The following is a 13,563-nucleotide window of genomic DNA, read 5'->3' as shown; positions in this document are numbered from 1 at the left end:
ACTAGTAGACAGCAGTGCTGTCATAACCCACTGTGTTCTGACCTACTGACGGGACCATGGGGATCCACTGTGTGCGTGTGTGTGAAACCATAGGGGTTCCCCCTTCTGCCCCATGTTCAGATGGGTCCAATAGATCTGTTTTTGCTTGGTCTACAGGAGGCCAGCTCTGTTCTACATTGACTGGGTTGTAGACAGCCTCTGCCTAGCCAGTTGGACACAGACAGGCTAGAATCAATGCTGCCCGCGAGTGCCTTAAGATGCATGGGCTCTGTCTCCCATGGCATCTGCTCTCCCTTCTCTGGTCTGTCTTCTGCCTGGTCTCCCCCGCTAGTAGCAGGGATGGGGAGTTGTAAAGTTAACTCAGTCACCCTTTAGATGTTAACTCTTAGTCAACATTAGCTCTCTGTCGGTCAGACATGAGCAGATATTGAGACTATTTTAGAGCACAGAACACGTATCTCATCCCTGTCGTGACAGATAGGGCTATTGTCAGAGTAAGTGATGGGGCTTAGGACTCCCGGGCTTATATCAGGAGTAAAACAGACACCCTTATGGCAGACAGGAAATACTTATTCATTAACAAGCGAGCCAATGAGGAGTTAGAGGGTAGAGGATGCTGCAACAACCTCCAGCTGGAGCCAAGCAGCGAGACCTCACGCGGCTTCTCTGAGTCTGGCGCCGGGCTCTGAGGGGTGTGACAAATCCGGCCTCTCCGGCACAACTCGCTCCCCCTCTAGCACCGGCTTCCACAGTGTGTGGGGGGCCAGATTAGGACACATTAATCCACCACAGGAGGCCTTTCAACCCAGCCGACACACTGATAGAGATCAATTAAGGCCGCGCTGCTTAAATAACTAAGAACAGATGTGGGGAGATAAACGTGAATCGGCTGTGGCTGTGCTTAACCAAGGCCGGAGTAAGTGAAGCAGAAAAAAGTGGAAACCAGGCATAAACAGGAAGAAATGGACAGAAAGGGTTAGTGAGGCTAACAGAGATCACACAAGGCTGGGTTGAAGTACAGACACTAGTGAAAAGACAAAGCAATGACAAACAGAAAGAAACAGAAGGAGAGGAGGACAAAAGGAGAGGTGCTGGTCTGTATCCATCCATAAGGTTAAGGCCGGACGTGAAAGACCAAAGTAAAAGAAGGAAGCCAGGGAGAGACAGAAGGAGACAGAAGGAGACAAAATGAAGAGAGATCCATTCATCTTTTACACCGTATCCATCTATCCATCCATAAGGTGGAGGGTCCAATATCTCTTACTCCGTATCCATCTATGGGTGCCTGAGTGGCGCAGCGGTCTAAGGCACTACAACTCAGTGCAAGAGGTGTCGCTATAGTACCTGGTTTGAATCCAGGCTGTATCACATCCGACCGTGATTGGGAGTCCCATAGGGCGGCGCACAATTGGCCCAGCGTCGTCTGGGTTTGGCCGGAGTAGGCTGTCATTGTAAGTACAAATTTGTTCTTAACTGATTTGCCTGGTTAAATGTAAGAAAAGGGTCTAATATCTCTTAGTCCTTATCCATCTGACCATACATAAGGTAGAGGCTCTAACGTGTCCTTGTGTCTCTAAATTTGATCTGTCAGGTAAAGTTCCTCTACGAGGTTTACTAGAGGCTGCTATATGACTTTATAATCCTGTTAGACACTGGCATAATGGACCAACAGCTGGCCTGGATATCTGCTATATGACCTTATAATCCTGTTAGACACCTGCATAATGGACTGATAGCTGGTCTGGATATCTGCTATAGGACCTTATAATCCTGTTAGACACCTGCATAATGGACCAACAGCTGGCCTGGATATCTGCTATAGGACCTTATAATCCTGTTAGACAGCTGCATAATGGACTGATAGCTGGCCTGGATATCTGCTATAGGACCTTATAATCCTGTTAGACACTTGCATAATGGACCAACAGCTGGCCTGGATATCTGCTATATGACCTTATAATCCTGTTAGACACCTGCATAATGGACTGATAGCTGGCCTGGATATCTGCTATAGGACCTTATAATCCTGTTAGTCACCTGCATAATGGACTGATAGCTGGCCTGGATATCTGCTATATGACCTTATAATCCTGTTAGACACCTGCATAATGGACCAACAGCTGGCCTGGATATCTGCTATAGGACCTTATAATCCTGTTAGACAGCTGCATAATGGACTGATAGCTGGCCTGGATATCTGCTATAGGACCTTATAATCCTGTTAGACACTTGCATAATGGACCAACAGCTGGCCTGGATATCTGCTATAGGACCTTATAATCCTGTTAGACACCTGCATAATGGACTGATAGCTGGCCTGGATATCTGCTATAGGACCTTATAATCCTGTTAGACACCTGCATAATGGACTGATAGCTGGCCTGGATATCTGCTATAGGACCTTATAATCCTGTTAGACACCTGCATAATGGACTGATAGCTGGCCTGGATATCTGCTATATGACTTTATAATCCTGTTAGACACCTGCATAATGGACTGATAGCTGGCCTGGATATCTGCTATATGACCTTATAATCCTGTTAGACACCTGCATAATGGACTGATAGCTGGTCTGGATATCTGCTATATGACCTTATAATGCTGTTAGACACCTGCATAATGGACTGATAGCTGGCCTGGATATCTGCTATATGACCTTATAATCCTGTTAGACACCTGCATAATGGACTGATAGCTGGCCTGGATATCTGCTATAGGACCTTATAATCCTGTTAGACACCTGCATAATGGACTGATAGCTGGCCTGGATATCTGCTATATGACCTTATAATCCTGTTAGACACCTGCATAATGGACCAACAGCTGGCCTGGATATCTGCTATATGACTTTATAATCCTGTTAGACACCTGCATAATGGACTGATAGCTGGCCTGGATATCTGCTATATGACCTTATAATCCTGTTAGACACCTGCATAATGGACTGATAGCTGGCCTGGATATCTGCTATAGGACCTTATAATCCTGTTAGACACCTGCATAATGGACTGATAGCTGGCCTGGATATCTGCTATATGACCTTATAATCCTGTTAGACACCTGCATAATGGACCAACAGCTGGCCTGGATATCTGCTATATGACTTTATAATCCTGTTAGACACCTGCATAATGGACTGATAGCTGGCCTGGATATCTGCTATATGACCTTATAATCCTGTTAGACACCTGCATAATGGACCAACAGCTGGCCTGGATATCTGCTATAGGACCTTATAATCCTGTTAGACACCTGCATAATGGACTGATAGCTGGCCTGGATATCTGCTATATGACCTTATAATCCTGTTAGACACCTGCATAATGGACTGATAGCTGGCCTGGATATCTGCTATATGACCTTATAATCCTGTTAGTCACCTGCATAATGGACTGATAGCTGGCCTGGATATCTGCTATATGACCTTATAATCCTGTTAGACACCTGCATAATGGACCAACAGCTGGCCTGGATATCTGCTATAGGACCTTATAATCCTGTTAGACACCTGCATAATGGACCAACAGCTGGCCTGGATATCTGCTATATGACTTTATAATCCTGTTAGACACCTGCATAATGGACTGATAGCTGGCCTGGATATCTGCTATATGACTTTATAATCCTGTTAGACACCTACATAATGGACTGATAGCTGGCCTGGATATCTGCTATAGGACCTTATAATCCTGTTAGACACCTGCATAATGGACCAACAGCTGGCCTGGATATCTGCTATAGGACCTTATAATCCTGTTAGACACCTGCATAATGGACCAACAGCTGGCCTGGATATCTGCTATGGGACCTTATAATCCTGTTAGACACCTGCATAATGGACAGATAGCTGGCCTGGATATCTGCTATAGGACCTTATAGTCCTGTTAGACACAGCATAATGGACCAACAGCTGGCCTGGATATCTGCTATATGACCTTATAATCCTGTTAGACACCTGCATAATGGACTGATAGCTGGCCTGGATATCTGCTATATGACCTTATAATCCTGTTAGACACCTGCATAATGGACTGATAGCTGGCCTGGATATCTGCTATATGTCCTTATAATCCTGTTAGACACCTGCATAATGGACTGATAGCTGGCCTGGATACCTGCTATATGCCCTTATAATCCTGTTAGACACCTGCATAATGGACTGATAGCTGGCCTGGATATCTGCTATAGGACCTTATAATCCTGTTAGACACCTGCATAATGGACTGATATCTGGCCTGGATATCTGCAATATGACCTTATAATCCTGTTAGACAACTGCATAATGGACCAACAGCTGGCCTCGATATCTGCTATATGACCTTATAATCCTGTTAGACACCTGCATAATGGACTGATAGCTGGCCTGGATATCTGCTATATGACCTTATAATCCTGTTAGACACCTGCATAATGGACTGATAGCTGGCCTGGATATCTGCTATATGACCTTATAATCCTGTTAGACACCTGCATAATGGACCAACAGCTGGCCTGGATATCTGCTATATGACCTTATAATCCTGTTAGACACCTGCATAATGGACTGATAGCTGGCCTGGATATTTGCTATATGACCTTATAATCCTGTTAGACACCTGCATAATGGACTGATAGCTGGCCTGGATATCTGCTATATGACCTTATAATCCTGTTAAACACCTGCATAATGGACCAACAGCTGGCCTGGATATCTGCTATATGACCTTATAATCCTGTTAGACACCTGCATAATGGACTGATAGCTGGTCTGGATATCTGCTATAGGACCTTATAATCCTGTTAGACACCTGCATAATGGACCAACAGCTGGCCTGGATATCTGCTATATGACCTTATAATCCTGTTAGACACCTGCATAATGGACTGATAGCTGGCCTGGATATCTGCTATATGACCTTATAATCCTGTTAGACACCTGCATAATGGACCAACAGCTGGCCTGGATATCTGCTATATGACCTTATAATCCTGTTAGACACCTGCATAATGGACTGATAGCTGGCCTGGATATCTGCTATATGACCGTATAATCCTGTTAGACACCTGCATAATGGACTGATAGCTGGCCTGGATATCTGCTATAGGACCTTATAATCCTGTTAGACACCTGCATAATGAACTGATAGCTGGCCTGGATATCTGCTATATGACCTTATAATCCTGTTAGACACCTGCATAATGGACTGATAGCTGGCCTGGATATCTGCTATATGACCTTATAATCCTGTTAGACACCTGCATAATGGACCAACAGCTGGCCTGGATATCTGCTATATGACCTTATAATCCTGTTAGACACCTGCATAATGGACTGATAGCTGGTCTGGATATCTGCTATAGGACCTTATAATCCTGTTTGACACCTGCATAATGGACCAACAGCTGGCCTGGATATCTGCTAAAGGACCTTATAATCCTGTTAGACACCTGCATAATGGACTGATAGCTGGCCTGGATATCTGCTATATGACCTTATAATCCTGTTAGACATCTGCATAATGGACCAACAGCTGGCCTGGATATCTGCTATATGACCTTAGAATCCTGTTAGACACCTGCATAATGGACTGATAGCTGGCCTGGATATCTGCTATATGACCTTATAATCCTGTTAGACACCTGCATAATGGACTGATAGCTGGCCTGGATATCTGCTATATGACCTTATAATCCTGTTAGACACCTGCATAATGGACCAACAGCTGGCCTGGATATCTGCTATATGACCTTATAATCCTGTTAGACACCTGCATAATGGACTGATAGCTGGTCTGGATATCTGCTATAGGACCTTATAATCCTGTTAGACACCTGCATAATGGACCAACAGCTGGCCTGGATATCTGCTAAAGGACTTTATAATCCTGTTAGACACCTGCATAATGGACTGATAGCTGGCCTGGATATCTGCTATATGACTTTATAATCCTGTTAGACACCTGCATAATGGACCAACAGCTGGCCTGGATATCTGCTAAAGGACCTTATAATCCTGTTAGACACCTGCATAATGGACTGATAGCTGGCCTGGATATCTGCTATATGACCTTATAATCCTGTTAGACACCTGCATAATGGACCAACAGCTGGCCTGGATATCTGCTATATGACCTTATAATCCTGTTAGACACCTGCATAATGGACTGATAGCTGGCCTGGATATCTGCTATATGACCTTATAATCCTGTTAGACACCTGCATAATGGACCAACAGCTGGCCTGGATATCTGCTATATGACCTTATAATCCTGTTAGACACTTGCATAATGGACTGATAGCTGGCCTGGATATCTGCTATATGACTGTATAATCCTGTTAGACACCTGCATAATGGACTGATAGCTGGCCTGGATATCTGCTATATGACCTTATAATCCTGTTAGACACCTGCATAATGGACCAACAGCTGGCCTGGATATCTGCTATATGACCTTATAATCCTGTTAGACACCTGCATAATGGACTGATAGCTGGCCTGGATATCTGCTATATGACCTTATAATCCTGTTAGACACCTGCATAATGGACCAACAGCTGGCCTGGATATCTGCTATATGACCTTATAATCCTGTTAGACACCTGCATAATGGACTGATAGCTGGTCTGGATATCTGCTATAGGACCTTATAATCCTGTTAGACACCTGCATAATGGACCAACAGCTGGCCTGGATATCTGCTAAAGGACTTTATAATCCTGTTAGACACCTGCATAATGGACTGATAGCTGGCCTGGATATCTGCTATATGACTTTATAATCCTGTTAGACACCTGCATAATGGACCAACAGCTGGCCTGGATATCTGCTAAAGGACCTTATAATCCTGTTAGACACCTGCATAATGGACTGATAGCTGGCCTGGATATCTGCTATATGACCTTAGAATCCTGTTAGACACCTGCATAATGGACCAACAGCTGGCCTGGATATCTGCTATATGACCTTATAATCCTGTTAGACACCTGCATAATGGACTGATAGCTGGCCTGGATATCTGCTATATGACCTTATAATCCTGTTAGACACCTGCATAATGGACCAACAGCTGGCCTGGATATCTGCTATATGACCTTATAATCCTGTTAGACACCTGCATAATGGACTGATAGCTGGCCTGGATATCTGCTATATGACTGTATAATCCTGTTAGACACCTGCATAATGGACTGATAGCTGGCCTGGATATCTGCTATATGACCTTATAATCCTGTTAGACACCTGCATAATGGACCAACAGCTGGCCTGGATATCTGCTATATGACCTTATAATCCTGTTAGACACCTGCATAATGGACTGATAGCTGGCCTGGATATCGGCTATATGACCTTATAATCCTGTTAGACACCTACATAATGGACTGATAGCTGGCCTGGATATCTGCTATATGACCTTATAATCCTGTTAGACACCTGCATAATGGACCAACAGCTGGCCTGGATATCTGCTATATGACCTTATAATCCTGTTAGACACCTGCATAATGGACTGATAGCTGGCCTGGATATCTGCTATATGACCTTATAATCCTGTTAGACACCTGCATAATGGACTGATAGCTGGCCTGGATATCTGCTATATGACCTTATAATCCTGTTAGACACCTGCATAATGGACCAACAGCTGGCCTGGATATCTGCTATATGACCTTATAATCCTGTTAGACACCTGCATAATGGACTGATAGCTGGCCTGGCTATTTGCTATATGACCTTATAATCCTGTTAGACACCTGCATAATGGACTGATAGCTGGCCTGGATATCTGCTATATGACCTTATAATCCTGTTAAACACCTGCATAATGGACCAACAGCTGGCCTGGATATCTGCTATATGACCTTATAATCCTGTTAGACACCTGCATAATGGACTGATAGCTGGTCTGGATATCTGCTATAGGACCTTATAATCCTGTTAGACACCTGCATAATGGACCAACAGCTGGCCTGGATATCTGCTATATGACCTTATAATCCTGTTAGACACCTGCATAATGGACTGATAGCTGGCCTGGATATCTGCTATATGACCGTATAATCCTGTTAGACACCTGCATAATGGACTGATAGCTGGCCTGGATATCTGCTATAGGACCTTATAATCCTGTTAGACACCTGCATAATGAACTGATAGCTGGCCTGGATATCTGCTATATGACCTTATAATCCTGTTAGACACCTGCATAATGGACTGATAGCTGGCCTGGATATCTGCTATATGACCTTATAATCCTGTTAGACACCTGCATAATGGACAAACAGCTGGCCTGGATATCTGCTATATGACCTTATAATCCTGTTAGACACCTGCATAATGGACTGATAGCTGGTCTGGATATCTGCTATAGGACCTTATAATCCTGTTTGACACCTGCATAATGGACCAACAGCTGGCCTGGATATCTGCTAAAGGACCTTATAATCCTGTTAGACACCTGCATAATGGACTGATAGCTGGCCTGGATATCTGCTATATGACCTTATAATCCTGTTAGACATCTGCATAATGGACCAACAGCTGGCCTGGATATCTGCTATATGACCTTAGAATCCTGTTAGACACCTGCATAATGGACTGATAGCTGGCCTGGATATCTGCTATATGACCTTATAATCCTGTTAGACACCTGCATAATGGACTGATAGCTGGCCTGGATATCTGCTATATGACCTTATAATCCTGTTAGACACCTGCATAATGGACCAACAGCTGGCCTGGATATCTGCTATATGACCTTATAATCCTGTTAGACACCTGCATAATGGACTGATAGCTGGTCTGGATATCTGCTATAGGACCTTATAATCCTGTTAGACACCTGCATAATGGACCAACAGCTGGCCTGGATATCTGCTAAAGGACTTTATAATCCTGTTAGACACCTGCATAATGGACTGATAGCTGGCCTGGATATCTGCTATATGACTTTATAATCCTGTTAGACACCTGCATAATGGACCAACAGCTGGCCTGGATATCTGCTAAAGGACCTTATAATCCTGTTAGACACCTGCATAATGGACTGATAGCTGGCCTGGATATCTGCTATATGACCTTATAATCCTGTTAGACACCTGCATAATGGACCAACAGCTGGCCTGGATATCTGCTATATGACCTTATAATCCTGTTAGACACCTGCATAATGGACTGATAGCTGGCCTGGATATCTGCTATATGACCTTATAATCCTGTTAGACACCTGCATAATGGACCAACAGCTGGCCTGGATATCTGCTATATGACCTTATAATCCTGTTAGACACTTGCATAATGGACTGATAGCTGGCCTGGATATCTGCTATATGACTGTATAATCCTGTTAGACACCTGCATAATGGACTGATAGCTGGCCTGGATATCTGCTATATGACCTTATAATCCTGTTAGACACCTGCATAATGGACCAACAGCTGGCCTGGATATCTGCTATATGACCTTATAATCCTGTTAGACACCTGCATAATGGACTGATAGCTGGCCTGGATATCGGCTATATGACCTTATAATCCTGTTAGACACCTACATAATGGACTGATAGCTGGCCTGGATATCTGCTATATGACCTTATAATCCTGTTAGACACCTGCATAATGGACCAACAGCTGGCCTGGATATCTGCTATATGACCTTATAATCCTGTTAGACACCTGCATAATGGACTGATAGCTGGTCTGCATATCTGCTATAGGACCTTATAATCCTGTTAGACACCTGCATAATGGACCAACAGCTGGCCTGGATATCTGCTATATGACCTTATAATCCTGTTAGACACCTGCATAATGGACCAACAGCTGGCCTGGATATCTGCTATATGACCGTATAATCCTGTTAGACACCTGCATAATGGACTGATAGCTGGCCTGGATATCTGCTATATGACCTTATAATCCTGTTAGACACCTGCATAATGGACCAACAGCTGGCCTGGATATCTGCTATATGACCTTATAATCCTGTTAGACACCTGCATAATGGACTGATAGCTGGCCTGGATATCTGCTATATGACCGTATAATCCTGTTAGACACCTGCATAATGGACTGATAGCTGGCCTGGATATCTGCTATATGACCTTATAATCCTGTTAGACACCTGCATAATGGACCAACAGCTGGCCTGGATATCTGCTATATGACCTTATAATCCTGTTAGACACCTGCATAATGGACTGATAGCTGGCCTGGATATCTGCTATATGACCGTATAATCCTGTTAGACACCTGCATAATGGACTGATAGCTGGCCTGGATATCTGCTATAGGACCTTATAATCCTGTTAGACACCTGCATAATGAACTGATAGCTGGCCTGGATATCTGCTATATGACCTTATAATCCTGTTAGACACCTGCATAATGGACTGATAGCTGGCCTGGATATCTGCTATATGACCTTATAATCCTGTTAGACACCTGCATAATGGACAAACAGCTGGCCTGGATATCTGCTATATGACCTTATAATCCTGTTAGACACCTGCATAATGGACTGATAGCTGGTCTGGATATCTGCTATAGGACCTTATAATCCTGTTTGACACCTGCATAATGGACCAACAGCTGGCCTGGATATCTGCTAAAGGACCTTATAATCCTGTTAGACACCTGCATAATGGACTGATAGCTGGCCTGGATATCTGCTATATGACCTTATAATCCTGTTAGACATCTGCATAATGGACCAACAGCTGGCCTGGATATCTGCTATATGACCTTAGAATCCTGTTAGACACCTGCATAATGGACTGATAGCTGGCCTGGATATCTGCTATATGACCTTATAATCCTGTTAGACACCTGCATAATGGACTGATAGCTGGCCTGGATATCTGCTATATGACCTTATAATCCTGTTAGACACCTGCATAATGGACCAACAGCTGGCCTGGATATCTGCTATATGACCTTATAATCCTGTTAGACACCTGCATAATGGACTGATAGCTGGTCTGGATATCTGCTATAGGACCTTATAATCCTGTTAGACACCTGCATAATGGACCAACAGCTGGCCTGGATATCTGCTAAAGGACTTTATAATCCTGTTAGACACCTGCATAATGGACTGATAGCTGGCCTGGATATCTGCTATATGACTTTATAATCCTGTTAGACACCTGCATAATGGACCAACAGCTGGCCTGGATATCTGCTAAAGGATCTTATAATCCTGTTAGACACCTGCATAATGGACTGATAGCTGGCCTGGATATCTGCTATATGACCTTATAATCCTGTTAGACACCTGCATAATGGACCAACAGCTGGCCTGGATATCTGCTATATGACCTTATAATCCTGTTAGACACCTGCATAATGGACTGATAGCTGGCCTGGATATCTGCTATATGACCTTATAATCCTGTTAGACACCTGCATAATGGACCAACAGCTGGCCTGGATATCTGCTATATGACCTTATAATCCTGTTAGACACTTGCATAATGGACTGATAGCTGGCCTGGATATCTGCTATATGACTGTATAATCCTGTTAGACACCTGCATAATGGACTGATAGCTGGCCTGGATATCTGCTATATGACCTTATAATCCTGTTAGACACCTGCATAATGGACCAACAGCTGGCCTGGATATCTGCTATATGACCTTATAATCCTGTTAGACACCTGCATAATGGACTGATAGCTGGCCTGGATATCGGCTATATGACCTTATAATCCTGTTAGACACCTACATAATGGACTGATAGCTGGCCTGGATATCTGCTATATGACCTTATAATCCTGTTAGACACCTGCATAATGGACCAACAGCTGGCCTGGATATCTGCTATATGACCTTATAATCCTGTTAGACACCTGCATAATGGACTGATAGCTGGTCTGCATATCTGCTATAGGACCTTATAATCCTGTTAGACACCTGCATAATGGACCAACAGCTGGCCTGGATATCTGCTATATGACCTTATAATCCTGTTAGACACCTGCATAATGGACTGATAGCTGGCCTGGATATCTGCTATATGACCTTATAATCCTGTTAGACACCTGCATAATGGACCAACAGCTGGCCTGGATATCTGCTATATGACCTTATAATCCTGTTAGACACCTGCATAATGGACTGATAGCTGGCCTGGATATCTGCTATATGACCGTATAATCCTGTTAGACACCTGCATAATGGACTGATAGCTGGCCTGGATATCTGCTATATGACCTTATAATCCTGTTAGACACCTGCATAATGGACCAACAGCTGGCCTGGATATCTGCTATATAACCTTATAATCCTGTTAGACACCTGCATAATGGACTGATAGCTGGTCTGGATATCTGCTATAGGACCTTATAATCCTGTTAGACACCTGCATAATGGACTGATAGCTGGCCTGGATATCTGCTATATGACCTTATAATCCTGTTAGACACCTGCATAATGGACTGATAGCTGGCCTGGATATCTGCTATATGACCTTATAATCCTGTTAGACACCTGCATAATGGACCAACAGCTGGCCTGGATATCTGCTATATGACCTTATAATCCTGTTAGACACCTGCATAATGGACTGATAGCTGGCCTGGATATCTGCTATATGACCTTATAATCCTGTTAGACACCTGCATAATGGACTGATACCTGGCCTGGATATCTGCTATATGACCTTATAATCCTGTTATACACCTGCATAATGGACCAACAGCTGGCCTGGATATCTGCTATATGACCTTATAATCCTGTTAGACACCTGCGTAATGGACTGATAGCTGGTCTGGATATCTGCTATAGGACCTTATAATCCTGTTAGACACCTGCATAATGGACCAACAGCTGGCCTGAATATCTGCTATATGACCTTATAATCCTGTTAGACACCTGCATAATGGACTGATAGCTGGCCTGGATATCTGCTATATGACCTTATAATCCTGTTAGACACCTGCATAATGGACCAACAGCTGGCCTGGATATCTGCTATATGACCTTATAATCCTGTTAGACACCTGCATAATGGACTGATAGCTGGCCTGGATATCTGCAATATGACCTTATAATCCTGTTAGACACCTGCATAATGGGGTGATAGCTGGCCTGGATATCTGCTATAGGACTTTATAATCCTGTTAGACACCAGCATAATGGACCGACAGCTGGCCTGGATATCTGCTATAGGACCTTATAATCCTGTTAGACACCTGCATAATGGACCGACAGCTGGCCTGGATATCTGCTATATGTCTTTATAATCCTGTTAGACACCTGCATAATGGACTGATAGCTGGCCTGGATATCTGCTAAAGGACCTTATAATCCTGTTAGACACCAGCATAATGGACCGATAGCTGGCCTGGATATCTGCTATAGGACTTTATAATCCTGTTAGACAGCTGCATAATGGACTGATAGCTGGCCTGGATATCCGCTATATGACCTTATAATCCTGTTAGACACCTGCATAATGGACCAACAGCTGGCCTGGATATCTGCTATATGACCTTATAATCCTGTTGGACACCTGCATAATGGACTAATAGCTGGTCTGGATATCTGCTATAGGACCTTATAATCCTGTTAGACACCTGCATA

Source organism: Salmo salar, chromosome 07 (genome assembly GCF_965601325.2).
Source record: "Salmo salar chromosome 07, fSalSal1, whole genome shotgun sequence".
Classification (NCBI taxonomy): domain Eukaryota; kingdom Metazoa; phylum Chordata; class Actinopteri; order Salmoniformes; family Salmonidae; genus Salmo; species Salmo salar.
Note: the sequence above shows the minus strand (reverse complement) of the source record.